Here is a 26,368-nt window from a genome sequence, read left to right as displayed (position 1 = left end):
TAAAAGGTAATACATCAGACTCTGCTACCTGGGATTATTCACCACCTCTTGTACAAAAATGTTGTTTCACCCCCCCCCCCCCCCCACCCCCCCCCAAAACAACCATTACTATATCACTATTCAGTATCTACATCATTGGAAATGATTCATCTCTCTAAAATTAACGAACAAAGCCAGCATTTTCTCCCATTCCATAATTGCCCTAAAACTGAGAAGATGTCTAGGCCATTTCAAAGGGCAGTTCAGAGTGAACCACAATGTTGTGAGTCTGGAGTCACATGTAGGCCAGACAAGGCAAGGAAGGCAGATTTCCTTCCCTTTAGTGAACCAGATGGGTTTTCAATAACAATCAATTATCGTTTCATGGTCACCATTACGGAGACTAGCTTCCAATTCCACATTTTATTTAATTGAATTTAAATTTCACCAGCTGCCACATATCCCCAGTACATTAACCTGGGCCTCTGGGTTCCCACTATGACACCACCTCCCCGAGGTTATCACTGGTGCTCCAGAAGGCAACAGGAGGACTTTATGAAGAATGTCCGTCTACATTGCTCTGATAAGAAATGTTATGCTCGTGTTGGATGCTCCGTGAAGAATCAATACAAGCTCAGGTATTTGGAGACTTCTAGTTTTGACCCTGAGGATGGTTCTGACCCAGGTCACCAGCATGTGCCTCATCTGGAAATGTTTAGGTCAAAATTATTGCAAGCTGCATCACTTCTTGGAACTTCAAATTTAACCACATTTTCCCCTTCCTGATCAAAAGATTTTAAATAAAACAGAGGCAGATTGCCTATTACAATCCTGACCATCTGACACATGTGACCATTGAAATCAAATAGAACATAGAAAAATACATTAAAAAAATGTTGAACCTTTCCCCTCTAAGAGTACAAAGTACCCAAAAGAAATATTCTGATGAGAATATTTTTCAGTACCTCACTGATTGGCATTACATCTATATGTCCTTAGGAAACACACTTACACACAGAAAATAGGTGGTAATGTAACCAAATGGGAAAACTCCGTGCACGAGCAAACCAAATGGATGAACCCACTGATAAAATTATTAGAAAACCTATTCTGTTAAAAGTCATCATCCACGCCACTGATCTTGAAGTTGTTATGGGCCAGGGTTTAGAGAACCCCAAAGTGTAGCATGGAGTTCACCTGACCCACAACTTTTAATAGATTGTGGTATGGGGAGCCCACGGCCAACTCTACAGGTGTGGTACAGCAGAAATGGAAAAGTATTTTTTAAAGCAAAACAATGTTTATTCTATGAACCCAAGTTAACCTTTTTAAAACATAAGTGAACATCTTAGCAACCATTAATTCAAATACAACCTGCAAAGAATACAACCCTAAGTAATGCTTAGTAACTTCCCAAACAACATCCAGAAGATAAAAGAAACACCTTTTAAAAGAAGCACCTTAGGTTTACATTCACTCCTGAGAACATTTATAATTCTGAATTTACCAAATGATCAAGAGATAGTCTTTTGATGGCAGAGAGAACAGCAGTACACCTGCTTGGTCTGGCTTCATTTTCCTTCACGCTTGGATGCATCTCAAGTACCCGGCTTTGAACCTCATCTCAAATATTTATAGAAATCTAACTATGATTGACACCCCCTGACCACATCAAAAGCAGTTTCTGCTGAGAAAAAGAGGAAGTGAAAACACTTAACTCCTGAATGTTTTTCTATTCTTCAAAAGTGGTCAAGTTCATATTGTCCCACATTATATATCATTTGCCAATTTTTTGTCCACTCATTTAACCTATATGGGCATTTGCTGACCCCTTAGCTCTGTTTTACAACTTACTTTCCTACCTACTTTTATTTCATCAGGAAATTTAGCAACCATACATTGAATTAACCAATGATTCTTTGAAAAATACCTGACGTCTTTGACCCTTGGCTGCCCAATAATTAGTTAAACTGGAAGATAGAAAATTAAACAAATGTGCCTGTTAGAAACTGGCAGTAAAAAGTTAAATCTCGGAAACTCCTTAGAGAATGGATTCCACCCACTGCGATGTACCTTCATCTGCTCTGTACCAATGCATTCTGGCTTGATTATTGGAGGGTAGTCATTGTAATTGTGTTCATTACTATGATTACCCACTGTATTGCTGGCTGGTGAATCTTTGCTACATTGTCAAATATGATGACTGAAAGTGTTGGACAGATGTTGGGTTCAATACTAAACAATCTACCAGCTAGCTGCATAAAACCTTAAAATTCCTACAGTGCAGAGGAAGTCATTCGGCCCATCACATATGCACCGACCCTCTGAAAGAACACTCTACCTCGGCTCATTCTCATGGCCTATCCCCCGTATCTCCAATTAATCTACACATCTTTGGACAGTGGGAGGAAACTGGAGCACCCGAAGGAAACCTGTGCAGACATGGGGAGAAATGCAAACTCCACACAGTCACCCAAGGCCGTAATTGAACCCAGGCCCCTGGCGCTGTGAGGCAGCAATAACCACTGTGCCACCATGCTGCTCCGTGCAGTTTCTTGTGATCAATTCATAGCTAGGCTTCAGTCAAAATAAGCAGTGCTCAAAAACACCCAGAGGCAGACTTACAATGAAACACACTGTGCCGAGGCACACAGCTCCAACCAGTGGGGGGCCCTGTGCTGACCGGTGTTTGTGGGCAGTTCTTGGGCACCAATCAGAGCCTGATAGCTCTGCATTTGCTGATAGGCAAATAGGAGGCAGAGAGGCAGCAGTCAAGGCAAAGATTTTCCAAGGTTTTGCGAAAAAAGCAGGCTCCTCGACCTCAACCCAGGGCTGTGGAGGGCTGGGCAGGCGAGGCCATAGCCAGGCAGCCAGCAGTGAGGTGAGATCGTCGAGTGAGGCGAGGCACGAGGCACCTCCTCGAGGGGAGTAATGGGGTAACTCGACTCCAGGCCAGGGCTGAGGAGGGCTGGGCAGGTGAGACCATAGCCAGGCAGCCTAAACCAGCATCGAGGCAAAATCAAGGGGAGCATGAATATCTCAACCCTCAGGGCTGAGAAGGGCAAAAAAAGCCTTCTTTTTCGGAAACTTCATGTTAATTAAAATCAAGAAAGATCAGTCAGGGACGCTATCAATCTGGCAGTCAAAAATGCAGAAAATTGAAGGAGAAGCAAGAGGACGAAGTTAGGCAAAAAGACTGTTTGTCACGTTACTGCACATTCATCCTCATCCACCAAAAGTATGGATGAATTATCTTATGACTTAAACTTGCCGACTTCTGGAGAAACCATATCACCTGAGAAAGTTGAACAAGAAGTGGAATCTGAAATGGCAATGTAAGATACTTCTTCTGTTGAAGTGAGGGGAGAAACCTACCCTGAAGATATTGCCTATTAGCCAAAATCTGCTCCGCTGTGTATGATTGAATATTTCATACTAAATTATAGTAGTCAATGAGGAGTCCCGAAAAGGAGTCAAAAATAATTTATTTCTTACTCATGCTAGGGAATATAATAACAAAGTAACAGTCCAACTCATGGGGCTTCCTGCGGTTGCCATGAGCTGATTGGTCGCACACAAGGTGGCTCTCACTTGGAGGCTTAGGTTTTGGACCTTTACCCGGTTAACGGGCGTTTTGTGGGAAACAGAACAAAGCAATTGACGTTTGTTGGTTTCTCCTCCGATGTCAGCGGTGCCACCTAGGGCTTCGGCATGGTTGAGGGATGTGGCAGAATTCCTGCAAATGGAAAAAATTAAGTTTGTCCGTAGGAGATTGGAGGACTAGTTCCATTCGAGGTGGCGGCTGTTCATCTCTGTTTTCAAAGTAGGAAGTCTTACAACACCAGGTTAAAGTCCAACAGGTTTGTTTCAAATCACTAGCTTTCGGAGCACTGCTCCTTCATCAGGTGAAATATTTTCAAAGATCAGTTTTTCGCCAACAATTAAAGGGGGGAGGGGGAGGGTGGGAGGGGATTGGGGGTTTGTTTTGGGGGTAAAATGAGTTGGCTTACAAAGATATAAAAATGACAAACTGTCTGTAATATGCTTGTGTGGGTTTGATATGTTGGTATTGTTTGGAATAAAATATATTTTTAAAAAACAGTCCAAATCCCAACCAGGACCATCCTGAGAAGCCGTTCCTTCCTGGGTTGGCTTTTATCTCGGGGAATTAACGAGCCCGCTGTTAGGCCTGCGCCCCTCAGCTGAATGCCTCCTTTTGGGGAGCTCGTACTCCACGAGACCCACAGGGAGATCAATTGGGTTGTCTCCATGGGTCCTATGGGGGTTATAACATAAATAAACAAGAAAACATAGGTAATGGGAACATTCGAGAGAAGAGTTTGAGGTTGGGCGAAAGCCAGTTAGAAGTCTTAGTGAATGCCATTTTCTGAGGTGAAGAGAAACGGGGTGAGGGAAATTAGAAATTGGTTGATTTCTTCGGAAACCTCTCATTTTAAAAAAATAATCTTTATTATTGCCACAAGTAGGCTTACATTTAACTGCAATGAAGTTACTGTGAAAAGCCCCTAGTCGCCACATTCTGGCACCTGTTTGGGTACACAGAGGGAGAATTCAGAATGTCCAAATTATCGAACAGCACGTCTTTAGGGACTTGTGGGAGGAAACTGGAGCACCCGGAGGAAACCCACGCAGACACGGGGAGAACTTGCAGACTCCGCCCACACTGTGACCCAAGCCAGAAATAGAACCTGGGACCCTGGCGCTGTGAAGCAACAGTGCTAACCGCTATGCTACCATGCCGCCCACCTAAGGCAGTCGGCAGTCTACTGTTATGTTTGCAAATTATTCTCTGACCTTAGTAAAAGAAAACAAGCATTCATCAATGGGTACTCTGGATAAATATTGGAAGAGATATGGCTCATCATGAAAATTCCAAAGTTCATATTAAAGATATGTGTGAGTTTGAATAAAAGTGTAAATTATCAGGAAGAATTGATTCAACATTATTGGTTCAGTTTGAAAAGAAGTGTTCTATTTTGAGGAAAGTGCTGAGGCGTGTTGCTGTCACAGTCAAACTGCTATCTTCTGTGCGAGCAACTCTAAGAGAACTTGATGAATCATCACTGTCAACTTGAAAAGTAATTTTTTAGCCTCCCTTGAGTATCTCAGTGAAGTTGATGAGCTTCTCCCAAAGATCATTTGAAAAGTTATCAATATTATGGCTCATGGAAGACCAACCTTTTAATGCACAGAACCTACGATGACTTTATCACTATAATGGCTGAGCGGCTCAGAAACCAATTCACCATTGAAGTCAAAGATGCCAAATACTATTCCACATTAGGTGATTCAACACCAGATATGAGCCATGTGGACCAAACAACATTAATTTTAAAATATGTCACCAGCGACGCTGAAGTTGTAGATTGATATCTTTGTTTTGTCCAGCTACATTCCCACACATGAATGACTGGAGGCAACTGTTGTGGAAAACATTTGATGGTCAAAAGAATTTGTGACACCAGGCGGTCCGCTCAAGCAGATGCTGTTTTGGCTTTGAAAATTAACTTTGCTGATATAAAGGGAACTTTATTAGAGATAGCCGCATCAAATTCAGAAAAACCACGTGCAAAAGCTAAAGCAAAATCCTTGACAGAGAGGTTTGAAAAGGCCAAAATTGCAGTTTTTACTGTTTTGTGGAACCGTTAACTTCAAAGAATCAATGCCGTCAGCAAATTACTGCAAAATGTTGATACAAATCTATTGAATGCTGCACAATTGTTAGCCTCAGTTAAAAGTTTTGTCATGGAAATTCGAAATGATTATAGCTCTATAGAGGCACTAACATTAGCAAAAAATACAGGTCCCCCTTATGCTGAGAAGCACACAAAATGCAGGAAGTTATTTTTCAATGAAACTAAAGACGATTAAATACTTTAAAAGGGCAAGAGAAGATAATCTTTGAGACTGTCAATGTTGTTTGCGACACAATAATGGTGCAATTGCAGAGTAAAAGTGAATCTCTGAAGCAAACTGTTGAGTTATTTTGCGTGCTTTTCGACAGATGTTTGGATGAGAGTGCTAAAAGTCAATGCAGGAAGAAATTAATGAATTCTACCAGGAGGATATAGACACTAATCTCTTTGAAGATGAAGTGAACAATTCATTGATTTCATCAATAAAGATGAATTCTGTGCTTCAAAATCACCAGCCGGTTTGAACAGACTTGTATGTGATGATTTACAGGTAACTGTTAGAAATGTGAAACCATTCTGAAAATATTTTTAACAATGCCTGTCACAAATTCTTCTGGTCAACGTTCTTTTTCTGTATAGAAACAGTTAAAGATTATTTGAGAAGTACGATGAACATTTGACAAGTTCAGCAATACTGATGATTGAAAGTATATCTTTACAAGATTTTGCCTACGGTGGTGCTATTGATGATTTTATGAAAATAAAATGAAGGAAAAAAAGCTAGTTTTAATAATAGTTAAGTTGCCATGCCAACCAGGGATGAAGCAAGAAAATCTTAGAAATATGTCCGACTTTCATATTCTCTTGTTTAAATTCTGTTTTTCAAAATGGACCATTACAGGTCTGATATAATGGCTGCAGCTAGTCACATGCTGATTGTCCTAATCACCATCACTCTCAAGACAGACCTTCAGAAAATCTTTTCTCAGACAAAGAACAGAATCCTGCAGACAGAGCCACTTATACTGAACTTGGACTCACTGGGCACTCCACTCACATGAATGTACAGCCATAACTTCTTTGATTTTGCGGGAAAAAGTAAGAAAGTTAACATTTGAAACTGAACGAGACTCAAATATGCTGAATATATCTGAAATATTCTTCCTGATAATTTACACTTTTATTCAAACTCACACATATCTTTAATATGAGCTTTGGAATTTTCATGATGAGCCATATCTCTTCAAATATTTCTCCAGTTAGAATACCCATTGATGAATGGGTCTGGTTGATTGGAATGTATGCGTCTTGTTGATTGGAATACATGCTCCTATGCTGAACTGGCTCATTCTGTCCTGCATTGACCTGTGCTACAATTACATCATTGGCTGATTTTTCCATCTCATTGCTCGTCAGCAATTTCCATGTATGCTCGCCTCAAGACACACATCGGAATATTGGCCATCTTTACCGTCATTCTGACAAGAGGTAAACTTGGATTTCAATTTAGCAATTATTCACACAGGTACGTTTTTACAAGTTAAAAAGCACTAAAGCAGTTAAGCAATGATCAATTTTTGTATTTTTGTGGCTTCTGTCTGCCTTGCGTTCTGTAGGGCGAGGTCAGGAGGGGTGTGATGTCATGGGGGCATCATGCCATTGGGGGAGGGATGTGGCACCATTGGGGGAGGGGCTTGATGTAATTGGGGGAGGGTGTGCCATCACTGGGGGGAGGGACATGCCGTCATTTGGCGATTGGCAGGCGTCGTGCTGTCATGGGGGGGGTGACATCATTGGGGGGAGTGGCCCAGAAATTAAGGTGAGTGCAGGGCCCCACGAGGTATAACTCTGCTTCTGGAAACACCCATCATCAACTTAAATCTTAAATAATTTTTAAAAGTGTGATGTCCAGATTAACTGTCTACTGCAAATCTCCTGTGCACTGTCTATGATGTGGAGGATGCACTGGTGTGTGTTCAGGAATATGCCACGTAAGTGCAGCTTTGTGTCCTTTTCAGGTTGCAAAGTCCAGTTACTGCCAAGCAAACACTGGATGAGTTCAAAATGTTACCCGTTGAGTCGGCAGGCATTGTGATTCCAGGATTGTGCATTGAGAGAGTTCTTTTGTTTCTGTGTATGCTTTCTTTCAGCTTGACACAGAAAAATGAATGCAATAGTCAAAATTTGATGGATAAATCTCAATAATGTTTAAGTAGAAACCCACTGGTGCTGTTTTAGTGAATATGGCAATATGAATTGAAACTGGGCTCTGATCTTCATCTAAATAATCTGTGTGAACTGCCAGTGCCTAAAGAGCACTCTTTGTCCTTCTGAATCCACGTCAATGTTTGCTTATAAAAATGTACCTTTCTGGTAGTGGTCGCTTGCTGAGTCACATGTTCACCAACAAAACCTGAGCATTGCAGGCCTAACATATTCAAGGGGAAAAAGTCAGGAAAGAACAACTGCAAGATGAGTTCTTTACTGACCTGAGTTGTGGTATGGACAATGTCTCCATCCACTGGAACCAAACATGCTCCATGACTTACACTTGTGGGTGATGGCCTACCTTGGGCCCTTTCTGGGTCTAAATAGTACTGACAGAACAGTCTGTACCAAAGCTTACTCTCTCCATGTTGTAAAATTGGCCCAGATATTGCAGTCAAACCTCGCAAATGTAGACCCAGAGCCAAGTACATTATCCTTGACATGACATCATACATTGAGGTTGAGGGCCACACACTGTGATTGTGCCTGCCAGCAATTGTCAAATCCTGTGCATGTTTAGCACAGTGTTCAAGTTCATTTGAACAGCCACACAGTATTAGACAAACAGGCGTCAAGATTTCCACAGGGAATGCAGCCCAGCAGTGGGGAATGGGAACTGGACTCTTTCAAGCAAAATGTGCCCTTTATACTGTGCAGATATGTAGGGTCATGTGGGTAATACATCAAAAGACATGACAACCCTATGTGGTCGTCTGACATTCCAGAATGGAACTGGCTCAATCAAGCCCTACATCATGTGAAGGAAGCCAAAAATGGGGAAAGGCTCTTCCTTATTTTATACTTCACATTCTAATTATTTGTTTTGGCAATAAATCGAATTGAAATGATATTCCACCAGTAAAGGAGCCAGTGAATTACTTAGGCTCGTTATAGAATGGTCTATATTAAAGGAGTTTCCATCATTACCATCCAGACGAGTATGAACTATCCATCCAGTATGGTAAATTTTCTTCCTGCTGTTCCTGAGGAATGTTCGGTTCAGGCACAGTGAAGAGGAAGAGGGGTGACTAATGTCTACATCTGATCAATGTTCACTAACTACATCACTGTGGGATTTGTGTGGATTTCCTGTTAACATATTTGGATCTGCAACCAACTTCCACCATGGAGCCAACCAAATGTTGGGGTGTCGGGGCTTACAATGGGACGTTCCTCAGACCAAAGTGTCTGAAGACAGTCCAGCCGCAACCTGGAGAACTCCTTATAAAGTTGGGCATATGCACAATCATTTGTGTCCTATTTAAATAGGGAAAACACATTTTGTGGGCACAAAGTCATTTGGGCACACCAAAGTATGATGTAGCCACAAGTACCATACTTTAATTAGTCACACCAAGCTTTTAAAACCTATCCTAAAATAAGAGAATATATGATTTTCTCAGAAGGAGCTATTGGCCAGAATCTCATAACCCAGAGAGACTCATGACATGGACATGCAGAAAAAAGGATAAACTCAATGTTAAGTAATGCAGTAAAGTGGATTTATTATATGCTCCTCCAACATCATAAACCACTAAGCCCAAACTGGAGATTATGCGACAAAGGGTAAAATCCTCCATTTCCCTTCAAGAAAATTCTGAGACAAGAGTACCAGTGGTGCATGATTGCTAACTCTTTAGTTGGTTCTCTAGAAAGTGAAAGTGATTGGTCATTAGCTCGAGGACTGCTGATTAAAAAGCCACCCATTCCCTGTATTTAGTGGAAAGATTTACATTGATATTTGGGAATAAACTCACCCTGTTCATTGAATTGCGCACTGAATATAACTATGATATCAGTAACTTGCACAACTGAACTAATCAGAAAGCACCCCAAGACAATCACCCACCCTAAAGATTTTACCATCAATTTCTAGAGATGAAAGAATGGTAGACCTAGAGATACCAACTAAGGCCCTACGTTCAAACATGAATTACTTCCAAAAAAAGGCAAGAGAATTGGACAGATTCAGTCGTCGTGGTCACGGGAAGCCCAGGTTAGGTCATCAGAAGGAATTTAACCTATCAGTAAGAAGGTCATCTCTAGGTTCTCTCAGAAGAAATAGGGAGATGGCTCTTTTGAAATTTAAAAACGACAAGCATCCTGCCAGTCTTAAAAATAGGGTGCAAGCGATGTGGCAATGCTGCAGGAGACTCACTTGAGGGTGAAGGACCAGGTGAGACTTAAAAACGGCTGAATTAGTCAAGTGTTTCACTCTGGATTTGACGGAAGGGCTCGAGGACTAGCGGTGCTGGTCAGCAAAAGGGCACGCTTCCAGATGGAGACGGTGGTGGCAGATCAGGGGGGTAGATATGTGATTGTGACAGGGGCACTGGAGGGGAGATTAGTGGTGCTGTTAAGTGTATACAGTCCCAATTGGGACAGTGTGGGATTCGCGAAGAAGGTGTTTGGGGCCATTCCCGACTTGGACACAGACAAACTGATTGTGGGGGGGACTGGAACTTGGTGCAGGAGCCAAGGTTGGACAGATCACGGCCTCACTCGCTGGTCCCATCAGGGGGGGGGGGGGGGGGGGGGGGGGGGTGCGAAGGCGCTGGCTGGGCTAATGGTGGAAATGGGAGGGATGGACTCTTGGAGGTTCCTGAAACCAAGGGAACGGGAGTACTCGTTTTTCTCAGCAGTCCATAAGGTATACTCGCGGATCGACTTCTTTGTGGTGGGGAAGGCTTTGCTGGCTGGGGTTAAGGGGTCGGAATACTCGGCAATTGCAGTGTCAGATCATTCTCCGCATTTGGTGTATATGGTGCTGGAGAAGGGGGTAGCGCAGAGGCCGGGGTGAAAACTGGATGTGGGACTTTTGGGGAACCAAGTGTTGTGTGAGAAAAGTGAAACGGTAATTAAGAAATATGTAGGTTTCAACTGTACGGGTGAGGTGTCGAAGGCAGTTGTCTGGGAGGCTCTAAAGGCGGTGGTGAGGGGTGAGGTAATTTTGTTTAAGGCCAGGGTGGACAAAGAGGAGATGTTGGAGGTAGATAGGAGTTATGCATAAGATGGGGACCCAGCAAAGCTGGAAAAGAGGAAGGACCTACAGGCGAGCTTCGACCGACTCCGGAGCTGATTAACAAGGTTTTTGAGGAGTTTTATGAGAGTTTGTACAGGTCAGAGCCACCTGGGGGAGACCGTGAGATGCAGGAATTTCTAGATGGGTTGGAGTACCCGAGGCTAGGGGAGGGGGATCAGGGCTACATTAGAAGGAGCAATAGTGGAGCAGGAGATAAAGGATGCGATTGGGAGGATACAGTTGGGGAAGGTGGCAGGGCCGGATGGGTTTCCGGTGGAATATTATAAAAAATTCAAGGATAAGCTGGCACCCCCGATGGTGGGGATGTTTGAAGAGGCGATAGGGAAGGGGGTGTTGCCACAAACCTTGGGGCAGGCATCGATTTCACTGTTGCTAAAAAAAGATAAGGATTCGACGGCGTGTGGGTCGTTTGGGCCCATATCACTTCTGAATGTGAACGTAAAAGTATTGGTGAAGGTACTGGCGGGTAGGCTGGAGGAGTGCCTCCCGAAGGTAATAGGTGAGGATCAGACGGGGTTTGTGAAAGGGAGGCAGCTGTTTTCGAACATTAGGAGGGTTTTGAACGTAGTTATGGCACCGGCGGAAGGGAAGGAAACAGAGGTGGTTGTGGCATTGGACGCCGAGAAGGCGTTTGACCGGGTAGAATGGGGTACTTCATGGCAGTTCTGGAGCGGTTTGGGATTGGACCAAGATTTGTGAACTGGGTAAAGCTACTATATAAGGAGCCGAGGGTGAGTGTGCGCACAAACAACATCAGCTCAAGATACTTTTCTCTCCACCGTGGGACGAGGCAGGGATGTCCTATGTCCTCCCTGCTGTTTGCACATGCGATTGAGCTGTTGGCCATCGCATTAAGAAGTTCGGGAGCATGAAAGGAATAGTGCGGGGGGGAGGGGCGCGGGGGATAGAGCATAGGGTGTCCTTATATCCCGACGACCTGCTGTTATATGTGTCGGAACAGAATGTGTCGATAGGGGGACTATTGGAGCTACTGCGGGTATTTGGGTCTTTCTCGGGGTACAAGCTGAACCTAGACAAGAGTGAGTATTTTGTGGTGTCTCGGCCGGGGGTGGGGGCAGGGGTGGGGGGGGCTGCGATTCCATAGAGCAGGGACTCACTTCAGGTATCTGGGGGTGCAGGTTGCCCGGGAGTGCGGGAGGCTTCGCAGGTACAACATCTTTAGTTTGGTGGGGAGAGTGAAAGCCGATCTGGCAAGGTGGGATGGTCTTCCTCGGTCACTGGCGGGTCTGGTACAGGCGATTAAAATGAATGTGTTGCTGCGATTCCTGTTTATTTTTCAATGTCTACCGATGGGGAGGGAAGGTAGCCAGAGTGAGAAAGGTGCTGCTACAGAGTGGAAGGCAGGCAGGGGGTTTGGGTCTTCCGAACCTGATGTACTACTACTGGGCGGCGAATGTGGAGAAGGTGCGGAGCTGGGTCAGAGGGGTTGATTCCCAGTGGGTCAGAATGGAGGAGAGTTTGTGCAGGGGGTCGGGACTGAAAGCACTAGCAACAGCGCCGCTCCCGATAGCTCTGGGGAAATACTCAGGGGGTCCGGTAATAATAGCTTCATTGTAAATCTGGAGGCAGTTTCACCAACACTTCGGGTTGGGGGCAGGGTCATGGGAAATGCCGATTCGGGGGAACCACAGATTTGAGTCAGCGAGGTAGGATGGAAATTTTCGGAAATGGGAAGAGAAGGGGATTAAGACACTAAAAGATTTGTTTCTTTGGGGTCGGTTTGCAGGATTGAAGGAGCTGGAAGCGAAGTATGGGCTGGAGCAGGGAGAAAGGTTTAGATACATGCAGGTTCAAGATTTTGCCAGAAAGGAGATACAGAGCTTCCCGGACGAACCGGCCTTCACATTGCTGGAGGAGGTGCTGACGACAAGGTGACTGGAGAAGGGGGTAGTGTCAGCGGTTTACGGAGCTATTTTGGAAGATGATAAGGCACCACTGGAAGGATCAAAGCAAAGTGGGAGGAAGAATTGGCAGAGGTTATAGAGGAGGGGGTCTGGTGTGAGGTGCTCCGGAGAGTAAATGCCTCCACCTCATGTGCAAGGTTGGGTCTGATACTGCTGAAGGTGGTATACAGAGCACACCTTACGAGGGCGTGGATGAGCCGATTCTTTGAAGGAGTAGAAGGGGGGGGGGGGGGCGCGCTCATCATGTTCATATGTTTTGGTCCTGTCCAAAGCTAGAGGATTACTGGAAGGAGGTTTTTAGGGTAATTTCCAAGGTGGTGCGTGTGAAACTGGACCCAGGTCCCTGGGAGGCCATGTTCGGGGTGTCGGACCAGCCAGGGTTGGAAACGGGTGCGGCGGCAGATATCATAGCCTTCGCCTCGTTGATCGCCCGAAGGTGGATCCTGTAGGGATGGAGAACTGCCTCTCCACCCTGTGCCCTGGCGTGGCGGGGAGACCTGTTGGAATTCTTGACTCTTGAGAAGGTTAAGTTTGAACTGAGGGGAAGGATGGAGGGGTACTACAAGTCATGGGCACTATTCATGATGCACTTTCAAGAACTGGATAACATCGAACATTAGTTGGGTGGGGGGGTGGGGGGGGTGGGGGGGGGGGGGGAGGGGGGCTGTGTAGATTAAGGGTGACTATGGGTAATCCTTGATTCCTTTTTGTCATTTGTTTATGTAAACATGTGGGCTGATGTTTGGGAGGATGGGATCGTTGTTATTGTTATGGGGATTGACATATTTGTTGCTGATTATTGTTTATTGTTGGTGGGTGTATATTTGGGAGAAAATGTGAAAAAGGAGAATTAAAATATTTTTTTTAAAAAATAGGGTGCAAGAGCCCTATGCGACGAATGTGAGCGGTGTAAGTAAATGAGACTCCTTCCATCTACAAGTCCACCAAAGGGTGTCTGAGTCGAGGCCCAATCTAAAAGTGTAAAGATGTGGAGCCCAGAATAAATGAATGAAGCAATGTAACTAGAATGGTCTTCAAAACATTTAATAAAGGAGACTTGTTTAATAGTTATTGTCTTCCCAGGCGATTTTAAGAATGTTGGATTGTGAATCAGTGGCATAAGTCAGAAACAATCTATACTATTAGACTCTGGTCACAAAGGTGTCTAATAAAACATAAAAGCTTGACTAACTACTAGTCATAGCGGTTGAGTCAAATCCATGCTTTTAAATCAAGGACCAGGGGCAAAATTCTCCGGAAACGGCGCAATGTCCGCCGACTGGCGCCCAAAATGGCGCAAATCAGTCGGGCATCGCGCTGCCCCAAAGGTGCGGAATGCTCCGCATCTTTGGGGGCCGAGCCCCAACCTTAAGGGGCTAGGCCCGCGCCGGACGAATTTCCGCCCCGCCAGCTGGCGGAAAAGGCCTTTGGTGCCCCACCAGCTGGCGCGGAAATGACATCTCCGGGCGGCGCATGCGCGGGAGCGTTAGCGGCCGCTGACGGCATTCCCGCGCATGCGCATTGGAGGGAGTCTCTTCTGCCTCCGCCATGGTGGAGACCGTGGCGGAGGTGGAAGGGAAAGAGTGCCCCCACGGCACAGGCCCGCCCGCGGATCGGTGGGCCCCGATCGCGGGCCAGGCCACCATGGGGGCACCTCCCGGGGCCAGATCGCCCCGCGCACCCCCCCTCCCCAGGAGCCCGCCCGCGCCGCCTTGTCCCGCCGGTAAGAGAGGTGGTTTAATCCACGCCGGCGGGACAGCATTTTAGCGGTGGGACATCGGCCCATCCGGGCCGGCGAATCGCGCGGGGGGGCCCGCCAACCAGAGACTTCGGCAACCGGCGGGGGCGGGATTCACGCCAGCCCCCGGCGATTCTCCAACCTGGCGGGGGGGGTCGGAGAATCTCGCCCCAGATTGCAGAATGCTCTTTGGAAGGAAAGAAGCCAGAGCTGGAGGAGATATATATCTAAATCTAGAACATTCTGTGCATAATTAAGTCCTGTGCTCACTACTCAAATCCCCCAGGTATCCAGGGAACCAGATGCACATACAACTGGTGGTTCAACAACAAATGGAAAATGAATGTACATGGTGGTAGAGAGCAACAAACACCCTTATTCTGAACAGTTCAAAACATAAACTCATTAGTAACTGTCAAAATTGAGGGTGAAAGCTCAGTAAAAAAAACACACTATGTAAACCCAAACCTAATTGCCTCGACTACCGCTCTCAAAGGAAACTGGAGAGAATTTTACCATTAATAAAATAATGTAGTCAAGTAATATAGATTAATTTCAAAGCCAACTGATTTCAGTGTAAAGCACATTCCTCCAAGACACTGCAAATTGACCACAATATCATTTAAAAGGAATGTTGATGAACCTAGAATTCATACTTACTAATAAGGATGCATTAAGATTCCCCTCTTGGCAAGCTCAGCTGTTTGCATCCCAAATTTTGTCAAATATTACATGTCAGAAAAATCCAATTTTTCCTAAAAGGCCTGTGAGAATTTCCAGATGTTGTGGATCTCCAAGGCTGCAAGAACCATTATTACATCACCAAAACGTTAGGGCATGATTCTCCCTAAAGGGAACAAAGTGCTACAGCGAGCACGTTTAGCTGTCTGTTTCCCGGCGCTCGCAGTGCCATGCGGCTGAGGCCACACATAGCCATGTTTTGTAGAATCATAGAAGTTGCAGTACAGAAGGAGGCCATTCAGCCCATCGAGTCAACACCAGCCCTTGGAAAGAGCACCCTACTTAAGCCCAGGCCTCCATCCTATCACTGCAACGCCACCTAACCTTTTGAGCACGAAAGGTCAATTTATCATGGCCAATCCAGCTAACCTGAACATCTTTGGACTGTGGGAGGAAACTGGAGCACCCGGAGGAAACCCACGCACACACGGGGAGAAAGTGCAAACTCCACACAAACAGTCACCAGAGGTCCGAATTGAACCTGAGTCCCTGGAGGTGTGAAGCAGCAGTGCTAACCACTGGATCACCGTGCTGCCCCGCTCCGCTTGCCATAACTCCCCAGTTGTAGCACGAGATGGAGACCCGGTCTCGGAGGCCCCCGAACAATCCCCGTTCTCCCCCTCAACCTGAACACTCTATAGAATAGTCCCCGGCCTCTCTCCTCCGCATCCCCCACAAACCGACTCAGGGCCTCCTCAGCCCGATCGCGTGCGGTTGGCAGTGCCAACCTGGCAGTGCCTATGCCAACCATCAGTGCCACCTGATCATGTGCACCATGGCAGTGCCAGGCTGGCACCCACATGGCACTGCCAATGTGCCTGGGTATCACTGCCAGGGTGCCCAGATGACACCAGCAGTGCCAAGGCACCACTCTGCCCAAAGTGCATGCAGATTTGGGCCTCCGTTCCCCTGGGAGACCCCCATGAGTGCCATTCCATCTGGTCACCCTTTGTGCGAACCAGTGCTGAAAGGCACTCGCCTAAAGTCTCTGAGGCAAAGGGGATGAACCTCAAGCCTCAGGTACCTCGGGAATCTTCACATTAGTGAGGCTAGCTGCCTCGCTCTAATATGCAGATTTGTTAAAAAGTGATCCCGCACACAATGGGCAGGATTCACATCGCAACGTCTCCTGAAATCGTGTTGGATCTCGCGAGGCGATGCGAGCCAGGTAAATCCCAGGAGCAGGGTCTCCCGGCTATTATCGACCACGCTGCGCCGAATTGAGCTGTTTTTCCGACGTAGCGTGGCCATTGGATCACTCCCTTTACCTTCCTCGCCCAACCATTGAGCCTAGAGTTTTACTCAAGTTAAGACCAGTAATAAGAGACAGTTGGGACAACTGGCTGCTGGGAAAATAAATTTAGGATGTGTTAAAGAGAGAAACACAGTCCACATTCCAGTCTTTTCTCCTGAAAAACTAAAATAGGTAAATGCTTGGAAATACATCAGCATTCTGCCCTGCTGTTTGTTGACAAACACAACTTGAACCGGTCACACACTCGCGCATTCCCCCCTATCCCTCGCATTCTCGCCCTCTCCCTCACACGCCTACCACCCCCTCCCACTCTCCGGCCCCCCCCCTCGCACTCTCCCTCGCATGCCCATTCTCCCCCTCTCCCTTGCATGGCCACTCTCCTCTCCCTTGCATGCCCACTCTCCCCCTCTCCATTGCATGCCCACTCTCCCCCTCGCATGCCCACTCTCCACCTCTCCCTTGCACGCCCACTCTCCCCATCTCCCTCACACACCCACTCCCTCCTCTCTCTCGCACGCGCACTCTCCCCCTCTCCCTCGCACACCCACTCCCTCCTCTCTCTCGCACGTGCACTCTCCCCCTCTCCCTCACACCCATTCCCCCTCACACTTCCCCCTCCCTCATTTCCCCTAATACACACACTTTCCCTCTCTCCCTCAAGCCTTCCTGTACCAGCCTCCCCGAACAGGCGCCGGAATGTGGCGACTAGGGGCTTTTCACAGTAACTTCATTTGAAGCCAACTTGTGACAATAAGCGATTTTCATTTTCATTCATTCAAGCATACATTCTCACTCACACACACACAGCCCCTCGCCCTCTTTCACTTTCACCTCTCTCTTCTCCCCCTTTCTCTCACACACACTCTCCCTCCCCCCCACTCTCTCACGCACTCACACACTCCATTCACATTTAACCTTCCCCTTCTCTCAAACATGTGGTGAATGTATTGCTGCTACCATTCACCATTGTATTGCATTACATTGTATTGTACTATGTTGATGCCCTTGTGGGCTCCGCCTATGGCTCTGCCCCCTCCGGGGAGGTATATAGATCTGCAGCCTGTAGGCGGCACTCAGTACAGAGCAGTCGCAGGCTGGCACAGATCTAGCTGATTAAAACCACTGTTCATTCAACTCTTCGTCTCGTGTGAATTGATGGTCGCATCAATTTAATCAGCTACAATATCGCTATGGAAGCCGCCCTCAAACCTGATCGACTGGAACTCGACCCACAGGCAGCTGAAGCCAAAGGAATCGTTTTGCACTGGCTCCGCTGTTTTGAGGCCTACCTCGCCACCTCCTCCTCGCCCGCCGTCACAGAGGCACAGAAACTAAGTCTCCTCCACGCCCGGGTGAGCCACCGAATCTCCGTATTTATCGAGGAAGCGACCACGTATGCAGACGCGGTTGCGATCCTGAAAAGACACTACGTGAGGCCAGTGAACGAAGTGTTCACGCGGCATCTCCTCACCACTCGTCGTCAACGCCCCCGGGAATCGCTGGAGGAATACCTACACGACCTGAGGGTACTCGCTCAAAACTGCAATTACAAGGACGTCACGGCCTCGCAGCATATGGAACTCGCCATCCGGGACACCTATGTGGCTGGAGTCCGGTCCAACTATGTCAGACAGCGCCTGCTCGAAAAGGGCGCCCTCGACCTAGAAGAGAAGGTAAAACTATCCACCTCCTTAGAAGTAGCGTTGCAGAGCCTCAATGCTTTCCCCTCCGACCACGCGACCCCCTCGTGGACTCCCGACCAGAGAGTACCCCAGGCCTGTGCCGCGCGGCTGCCCGCCCAACCCGGGGCGCTGCCCTGCTATTTCTGCGGCCAGAACCAGCACCTCAGGCAGCGCTGCCCGCTCGGAACGCGATTTGTAGCGACTGCGTCAAGAAAGGATACTTTGCCAAAGTCTGCTTGGCCAGATCCAAAGCTCCTAAATCGCAGGCCCAGCTCACAGACTCACAGACCCGCAGACCCCGCAGCGTGGCTGCCGGTACTGCCCCCTTCGGACGCGTCATCAGCCCCATGCTATCCGTGGGGGCCGCCATCTTTAACCCTACCCGACACGGCGACTCATGGGGGCCGCCATCTTGAACGCCGCCCGACACGTGCGACCGATGGGGTCCGCCATCTTGGCCGCCATCTTCAACGCCGTCCGACACGTTCGACCGACGGGGGCCGCCATCTTGGGACCACTCCGCTACCTCCGGCCACGCCTGCTACCCCCAGCTCGGCACTGTCACCCTCGATCAGTCACGGCCCAAGCACTTCAGGACCTCGATGATGACCGTCTGGGTCAATGGACTTGAAACGCCCTGTTTGACTCTGTAAGCAGGGAGAGCTTCATACACCCAGACACGGTAAGGCGCTGTTCTCTCCAGATTTCCCCCGTATCCCAAACAATCTCCCTTGCTTCCGGATCACATTCAGTGCAGATCCGGGGGTACTGTGTCACGAACCTTGCGATGCAGGGCGCCGAGTACGCCAATTTTAAACTATATGTCCTCCCCCATCTCTGCGCTCCTCTCCTGTTAGGACTGGACTTCCAGTGTAACCTCAGGAGCCTGACCCTGAAGTTCGGCGGGCCCCTACCCCCTCTCACCCTATGTAGTCTCGTGACCTTTAAGGTCACCCCTCCCTCGCTCTTCGCGAACCTCACCGCCGACTGTAAACCCATCGCCACCAGAAGCAGGCGGTACACTGTCCAGGACAGACTTTTATGAGGTCAGAGGTCCAGCGGCTCCTGAGGGAGGATATCATCGAGGCCAGTAATAGCCCCTGGAGAGCCCAAGTGGTAGTCGTCAGGACCGGGGAAAAGACTACCGCCAAACCATAAATCGGTACATGCAACCCGATGCGTACCCCCTTCCCCGGATAGCGGATATGGTGAATCAGATTGCACACTACCGGGTTTTCTCCACAGTAGACCTGAAGTCCGCATACCACCAGCTCCCAATCCGCCCGCAAGACCACCACTACACAGCCTTTGAGGCAGACGGCCGCCTCTACCACTTCCTCAGGGTTCCCTTCGGCATCACCAACGGGGTCTCGGTCTAATAAGAACGATGGACCGGGAGTTCCGGGTGCGGTGATGACCAGCTAAGTCGCACGTTTCGGCAGCTCCCGTTGGAATGGACTTTTGGGCTCTTGATAAGAGCCCCAACGGCAATTTTAAACGGCCAAAATCACTGTGCGGTGAAATAGAAGGGAATCCCCCCGGACGTTGATGGACAAAGGAGAGGATAGCGGCCGGATTGCAGTGGATCCTTCGGAGCAGCGGCAAGGAAGGGAAGCTCGAAGCAAGATGGCGTCGGAAGGTGGCCGTTCGATATGGGGCCCGGAGCAACAAGAGTTCCTGCGGCGCTGCGTGGAAGAGCTGAAGAAGGAGGTGTTGGCCCCGATGCTACAGGCGATTGAAGGGCTAAAGGAGGCGCAGAGGACCCAGGAGCTGGAGCTTCGGGTCGTGAAGGCAAAGGCTGCTGAAAATGAAGATGAAATTCAGGGCCTGGTGGTGAAGACAGAGACGCACGAGGCGCAGCACAAGAGGTGTGTGGAGAGGTTGGAAGCCCTGGAGAATAATTCGAGGAGGAAGAATCTAAGAGTCTTAGGTCTTCCCGAGGGCGCAGAGGGGGCGGACGTCGGGGCATATGTGAGCACGATGCTTCACTCACTAATGGGATCGGAGGCCCCGACGGGCCCTTTGGAGGTGGAGGGAGCATATCGAGTTATGGCGCGAAGACCAAGGGCAGGCGAAATACCTCGAGCCATAGTGGTGAGGTTTTACCGCTATAATGACAGAGAGATGGTCCTAAGGTGGGCGAAGAAAACTCGGAGCTGCAGGTGGGAGAACGCGGTGATCCGCGTGTACCAGGATTGGAGTGCGGAGGTGGCGAGAAGGAGGGCAAGTTTCAATCGGGCTAAGGCGGTGCTTCACAAAAAGGTGAAATTTGGAACGCTGCAACCGGCGAGACTGTGGGTCACATACCAAGGGAAGCACCACTACTTTGAGACGGCAGAAGAGGCGTGGACATTCATGGTGGACGGGAAGCTGGAATAGTCTGGCGAGAGAAAGAGCTTCTGGGACAAAGTGGTGGGGTGACTATGTGGGACGAGGAAGGGGGGGGGGGATGATTTTTCAATTGTTAACTCTTTAATCCTGTAAATTTTCTCTCTTCCCCTCGTTTTGGGGGTGGGGGAGGGGAGGGGGGGAGTATGAGGAACTGTGGGCGCCGGTGGGTAGGAAAGCGGGGCTGAGTGGGAAATGCGGGCCTCGTTCCCGCGCTATGGTAATTATGGCGGGAACAGGGACGCAGGAAGGTGGGGGCCTCGCACAGTGAGAGACCGAGGGCAAACGGGGAAGCCGAGATCAGCCAGAGTTTGCTGACTTCTGGGAGCAACATGGGGGGTGTAATTACGCTAGAGGGGGATCTAGCGGAGGGGGGGGGGAGGGTGCTAACTGGGTTGCTGCTGCTAAGGGGAAGGGGGAGCTGTTATGGGGCGGGGTGGTGAAGGCGGGAGGGCACCGTCGATGGGATATACGGATACGTGGGAACCGGGTGAGGAGCTGGGGTAAAAAAGGGGATGGCTAGTCGACAAGGGGGGGGGGGGGGGGGTAAAGAGCCGCCCAACCCGGTTGATCACGTGGAACGTGAGAGGGCTGAATGGGCCGATTAAAAGGGCGCGGGTACTCGCACACCTAAAGAAATTAAAGGCAGATGTGGTTATGTTGCAGGAGACGCACCTGAAACTGGCGGATCAGGTCAGACTACGTAAAGGATGGGTGGGACAGGTGTTTCATTCGGGTTTGGATGCGAAGAATAGGGGGGTGGCTATTTTAGTGGGGAAACGGGTACTGTTTGAGGCAAAGACCATAGTGGCGGACAGTGGGGGTAGATACGTGATGGTGAGTGGCAGACTGCAAGGGGAGGCGGTGGTTCTGGTGAACATATACGCCCCGAACTGGGATGATGCAAGCTTCATGAGGCGTATGTTGGGGCGTATCCCGGACCTGGAGGCGGGAAAGTTGGTAATGGGGGGAGATTTCAAAACAGTGCTTGATCCAGGGCTGGACCGGTCGAGGTCCAGGACCGGGAGGAGGCTGGCAGCGGCCAAGGTGCTTAAGGACTTCATGGAGCAGATGGGAGGAGTAGACCCTTGGAGATTTATCAGACCTAGGAGTAAGGAGTTCTCATTCTTCTCCCATGTTCACAAGGTATATTCACGGATAGACTTTTTTGTCCTGGGAAGGGCACTGATTCCGAAGGTGACAGGGACGGAGTACACGGCCATAGCTATCTCGGACCACGCTCCACACTGGGTAGATCTGGAGGTAGGAGAGGAAAAGGAACAGCACCCACTCTGGAGAATGGATATGGGCCTGTTGGCGGATGAGGGGATATGTCTAAGGGTGAGGGGATGTATCGAAAGGTACTTGGAGCTTAATGACAATGGAGAGGTTCAGGTGGGAGTGGTCTGGGAGGCGTTGAAGGCGGTGGTCAGAGGGGAACTGATATCCATAAGGGCACATAAAGGGAAGCAAGAGAGTAAAGAAAGGGAGCGATTGCTGAGAGAACTTCTGAGGGTGGACAGGCAATATGCAGAGGCACCGGAGGAGGGACTGTACAGGGAAAGACAAAGGTTACATGTGGAATTTGACCTGCTGACCACGGGTAAGGCAGAGGCACAGTGGAGGAGGGCACAGGGAGTGCAGTATGAGTATGGAGAGAAGGCGAGTCGGTTACTGGCCCAACAATTGAGGAAGAGGGGAGCGGCGAGGGAGATAGGTGGGGTGAGAGACGAGGAGGGAGAGATGGAACGGGGAGCGGAGAGAGTGAACGGGGTGTTCAAGGCATTCTATGAGAGGTTATATAAGGCTCAGCCCCCGGAAGGGAAGGAGGGAATGATGTGTTTCCTGGATCAGCTGGAATTCCCGAAGGTGGAGGAGCAGGAGAGGGCGGGCCTGGGAGCACAGATTGATGTGGAGGAGGTGGTAAAGGGGATTGGGAGAATGCAGGCGGGGAAGGCACCGGGACCGGATGGGTTCCCGGTGGAATTTTATAGGAAATATATAGACCTACTGGCCCCGCTTTTGACGAGAACCTTTAATGAGGCCAGGGAAAGGGGGAAGTTGCCCCCGACTATGTCGGAGGCGACAATATCGTTACTTTTGAAGAAGGATAAAGACCCGCTGCAGTGTGGGTCCTACAGGCCCATTTCCCTTTTGAATGTAGATGCTAAGCTCCTGGCCAAGGTAATGGCGACGAGGATAGAGGATTGTGTCCCGGGGGTGGTCCATGAGGATCAAACTGGGTTCGTTAAGGGGAGACAGCTGAACACGAACATACGGAGGCTGCTAGGGGTGATGATGATGCCCCCACCAGAGGGGGAGGTGGAGATAGTGGTGGCGATGGATGCCGAGAAAGCATTTGACAGAGTGGAGTGGGACTACCTGTGGGAAGTGTTGAGGAGATTTGGTTTTGGTGAAGGGTTCATTGGATGGGTACAGCTGCTATATAGGGCCCCGGTGGCAAGTGTGATCACGAACAGGCAGAGGTCTGACTACTTCCGTCTTTATAGAGGGACGAGGCAGGGGTGTCCCCTGTCTCCGTTACTGTTTGCATTGGTAATTGAGCCCCTGGCCATAGCACTGAGGGGCTCCAGGAAGTGGAGGGGCGTACTCAGGGGAGGAGAAGAACACCGGGTATCATTGTATGCAGATGATTTATTGCTGTATGTTGCGGACCCGGTGGAGGGGATGCCTGAGATAATGCAGACGCTCGGGGAGTTTGGGGAATTCTCGGGGTTCAAATTGAACATGGGGAAGAGTGAGCTGTTCGTGGTGCATCCGGGGGAGCAGAGCAGGGGAATAGAGGATTTACCGCTGAGGAGGGTAACAAGGGATTTCCGGTACTTGGGGATCCAGATAGCCAGGAGTTGGGGAACCTTACATAGGCTTAATTTAACACGATTGGTGGAACAGATGGAGGAGCATTTTAAGAGATGGGACATGGTGCCCGTGTCACTGGTGGGGAGGGTGCAGGCGGTCAAAGTGGTAGTCCTCCCGAGATTCCTTTTTGTGTTTCAGTGCCTCCCGGTGATTGTCACGAAGGCTTTTTTCAAGAAGATCGAGAAAAGCGTCATGAGTTTTGTGTGGGCTGGGAAGACCCTGAGAGTGAGGAGGGGGTTCTTGCAGCGTAGCAGGGAGAGGGGGGGACTGGCACTACCGAGCTTAAGTGAGTACTATTGGGCCGCCAATATTTCAATGGTGTGTAAGTGGATGGGAGAAGGGGAGGGAGCGGCGTGGAAGAGATTGGGGATGGCGTCCTGCAAAGGAACCAGCCTACAAGCACTGGTGACGGCACTGCTGCCGTTCTCCCCGAAGAAATACACCACAAGTCCAGTGGTGGTGGCAACACTGAAAATTTGGGGGCAGTGGAGACGGCATAGGGGAATGACGGGAGCCTCGGTGCGGTCCCCGATAAGAAATAATCATAGGTTTGTCCCGGGGAGAATAGATGGGGGATTTGGAGCATGGCAGAGAGTTGGGGTTGTGCAACTGAGGGATCTGTTCTTGGACGGGACGCTTGCGCGTCTGGGAGCGCTGACGGAAAAATATGGGTTGCCCCAAGGGAATGAATTTTGATACATGCAACTGAGGGCTTTTGCGAGGCAACAGGTGAGGGAATTCCCGCAGCTCCCGACGCAGGAGATTCAGGATAGAGTGATCTCAGGGACATGGGTGGAGGATGGTAGGGTGTCAGATATATACAGGGAAATGAGAGACGAGGGGGAGAACATGGTGGATGAGCTGAAGGGAAAATGGGAGGAAGAGCTGGGGGAAGAGATTGAAGAGGGGCTGTGGGCAGATGCCCTACGTAGGGTAAACTCTTTGTCCTCGTGCGCAAGGCTTAGCCTGATACAATTTAAGGTTTTGCACAGGGCACATATGACCGGAGCAAGGCTCAGTAAATTTTTTGGGGTAGAGGATAGGTGTGGGAGATGCTTGAGAAGCCCAGCAAACCACACCCACATGTTTTGGTCATGCCCGGCACTGCAGGGGTTCTGGGTGGGGGTGGCGAAGGTGCTTTCAAAGGTGGTGGGGGTCCGGGTCGAGCCAGGCTGGGGGTTGGCTATATTCGGGGTTGCAGAAGAGCCGGGAGTGCAGGAGGCGAGAGAGGCTGATGTTTTGGCCTTTGCGTCCCTAGTAGCCCGGCGAAGGATACTGTTAATGTGGAAGGAAGCCAAACCCCCGGGCGTGGAGACCTGGATAAACGACATGGCAGGGTTTATAAAACTGGAACGGATAAAGTTTGCACTAAGGGGTTTGGCTCAGGGGTTCACCAGGCGGTGGCAACCGTTCATTGACTACCTCGCAGAACGATAAAGGAAATGGGAAGGTAACAGCAGCAACCCAGGGGGGGGGGGTTATGTATATTGAATTGCTGATTTTATTATTTGGGAGAGCTATTATTTTTGTTATGGCAGTTGCCATTTAGTTTATACATTATTTATTTATTTGTTAAAATGCGGTCACGGTTATTTATATTGTTTTGCTGTTGTAAAAAGGGGAAAAACCTTTGTGCTGTTTTGTTTGGCCGAAAAAGTTGAAAAAAAAAAATATTTTTTAAAAAGAACGATGGACCGAATGGTGGACCAGTACGGGCTGCGAGCCACGTTTCCGTACTTGGATAACGTCACCATCTGGGGCCATGATCAACAGGATCACGACATCAACATTCAGAAGTTCCTCCAAACCGCCCAAGCCCTCAATCTCACCTACAACATGGAGAAATGCGTTTTCCGCACAACCCGACTAGCCATCCTCGGATATCATAGATTATCATAGAATTTACAGTGCAGAAGGAGGCTATTCGGCCCATCGAGTCTGCACCGGCTCTTGGAAAGAGCACCCTACCCAAGGTCAACACCTCCACCCTATCCCCATAACCCAGTAACCCCACCCAACACTAAGGGCAATTTTGGACACTAAGGGCAATTTATCATGGCCAATCCACCTAGCCACATCTTTGGACTGTGGGAGGAAACCGGAGCACCCGGAGGAAACCCACGCACACACGAGGAGAACGTGCAGACTCCGCACAGACAGCGACCCAAGCCAGAATCGAACCCGGGACTCTAGAACCGTGAAGCAATTGTGCTATTCACAATGCTACCGTGCTGCCCTCAAGAACAAATTAATCTACACTATATCATTCTACTGCAATCCATGTACCTATCCAATAGCTGCTTGAAGGTCCCTAATGTTTCCGACTCAACTACTTCCACTGGCAGTGCATTCCATGCCCCCACTACTCTCTGGGGTCCTGAGGTTACATCGGCACATGGCCATTTCTCAATTTATCAGTTCTGCCACAGTCCTTCTGCCTTCGCAAACTCCTCCGCTGCTTCCGTCGTTCCAAAACAAAGTCCTTGAGCTTGTAAGTCACCCTCAGCTTCACTGGATATACAATGCCGCACTGCACCTTGCTAATGTACAGTGCCCTCTTCACCCGGTTGAAGGCAGCCCGCCTCCTCGCCAGCTCCACCGTAAGGTCCGGGTATACACGTATACCAGATCCAGCCCACTGCATCACCCGCTTCTGCTTGGCCCAGCACAGGACCTTCTCATTCGCACTGTACCTCCGGAAGCACAGAGTCACTACCCTTGGCGGCTCACTCGCCTTTGGTACAGGCCTCCACGACCGGTGGGAGGGATCCTCCCCCTCCCCCAATAGTTTCGCCAGCATCGTGGCAAAATA

General features: G+C 49.1%; 1 protein-coding gene across 5 annotated transcripts in view; it reads right to left on the bottom strand.

The window, feature by feature from the left end:
- cabin1 (calcineurin binding protein 1) overlaps positions 1 to 26,368 on the bottom strand; it is an 807,975-nt gene that overhangs the window by 205,515 nt on the left and 576,092 nt on the right. The window lies entirely within an intron of this gene.

Source organism: Scyliorhinus torazame, chromosome 1 (assembly GCF_047496885.1).
Source record: "Scyliorhinus torazame isolate Kashiwa2021f chromosome 1, sScyTor2.1, whole genome shotgun sequence".
Lineage (NCBI taxonomy): Eukaryota > Metazoa > Chordata > Chondrichthyes > Carcharhiniformes > Scyliorhinidae > Scyliorhinus > Scyliorhinus torazame.
Note: the sequence above shows the minus strand (reverse complement) of the source record. Positions and strands in the feature narration are given on the sequence as shown.